Below are 1880 nucleotides of genomic sequence, written 5' to 3' on the forward strand. Positions count from 1 at the left end.
AGCTGGACCTCGTGGTGAGCACTGTGATCTCCCGTCCAGACCCCCTTTAGCATCACAGCTGCCGAGAGCATCCTCTGCAGACAGCCTTCAACAGCCCACTCTTCCCCAGGACGTCCTCGGCTGAAGAGAAACCCTTGGCTCAAGATCACGCTTCCTTCCTGGGGTGGCCCAAACCCAGTGACTGATCAGTGTAGGGTTCTAAGGGGCCTGTTCATTTGGACCGAACTCAAGACAACTCTGAAAGGCCATTCCAGCTTCGGAGCTCCCCACGGAGCTGGCCAAGACTTAGCCCTGAGACCGTCACAGCTGGACTTCTCCTTCAGCCCAGTCCCTTGTCTTTCCCCTCCCTCTTACTGGTGTTGCTCCCAAGAGGCCTCTAATAACTCCCTGAGTCAACTTCCTAGGGAAACCAACCTGTGACAGACCTCTAGCTTTAGAAATGCTGAGCTTGGAATGATCTAATGTTAAACCGCAACCTCTCTGTCCGATCCTCAGAAATGAGTCATCTATGGCGTCTGTAGCTACTGCAGTGTCAGAGATATGTCTAGTTACTGGCTTTTTCTTGGTGGGATGGCATGCAAAGTTGGTAACGAAGGGTAGTTTGCAGTGAGAAATAAACGAGGGGACGGGACCCCTGCCTTAAGCATTAGGGATTGCTTTGACAGGATCCCCCCCTCCCACTGCCCCCAACTCTTGGCATAGGACCTGGGAAGAACCAGGACTGCCCTTGGCCAGTCAGCTCTGTTGGAATTTTAATCAGCCTATTGTTCAGGTCCGGCGGGACCCCTAAATCTCTTTTTATCCACAATGTATCGAGGGGGTCTTTCTCTCTCAAATGAATAAATTAAAAAAAAAGGTTTTATTTATTCATTTGAGAGAGAGACAGAGAACTTGAGAGAGAGAGAGAGTACGAGCAGCGGGCAGGGGCAGAGGCAGAGGGAGAAGCGGACTCCCCGCTGAGCAGGTATCCTGATGCGGGGCTCCACCCCAGCACCCTGGGAACATGACTTGAGCCGAAGGCAGACACTTAATGACTGAGCCACCCAGGTGCCCTGAAATATCAGCTTTATTCTTAAAAATCCATCCAACATACCCAAAATGTGGAGGGTCATGCCATCTGTTAACAAAGACATGCAAGTGATCATCATGAGATGGAAGCTCCTCCATGTTAACTCTGAAATTCACTAAAGGTGTATCATAGTTTGAATGCTATATATACAGTTTTGGTGTATCAACTCCAAGACTCTAATCAATGCCCTTCTGGTGCCCCGTGATAAGGAAGAAAAAAATTATATTTTAATTTTCTGTCTACTTCCTCTAGCCCTAAAATTTATCTTCTGTCTGTGACACTGGATTCTGAGAAATAGGAAGATGGAGAAGAATAAAAGTCATGTGCATGCTGTTTAGCATTACTTACTTATTTTCATGCAATACCGTTAATATCCCCGGGGGTAGCCAAACCTGTTTATATCCCATCTGTTTTCTTCCTGCCACAAATAAAACTTCCATGCCCTGGGAGGCTTTGATTCCACTGCTCTGAAGCTTCAGAAAGAATGCGTGCAAACATTCCGGAGTGTGTAAGCGTCATGCAAGCAGGAGAAAAAAACATTTTTAAAGAAAAATAACAAAAACAAAGGAATTCTAAAATCTATATCCTAAGTCTCCTTTCAGGATTAGAAGTAAGAGCAACCACTAGTGGTAGATTATATGTGCGTTGGCAAGTTCTTAACCCTTGGGACTCCAATCATTTTGTTGGTTTGTTTAAACATTTACCTTCTGTGTATTGATGTGCTGGTAGTTCAGCTCATCTGAGATCTGAAGAACAGTAGTAGCAAAAACTCTCTGAAAAAGTCCACGCAGTGAGTCTCACTATTGGCTAG

This window comes from Zalophus californianus, chromosome X, assembly GCF_009762305.2.
Source record: "Zalophus californianus isolate mZalCal1 chromosome X, mZalCal1.pri.v2, whole genome shotgun sequence".
NCBI lineage: Eukaryota > Metazoa > Chordata > Mammalia > Carnivora > Otariidae > Zalophus > Zalophus californianus.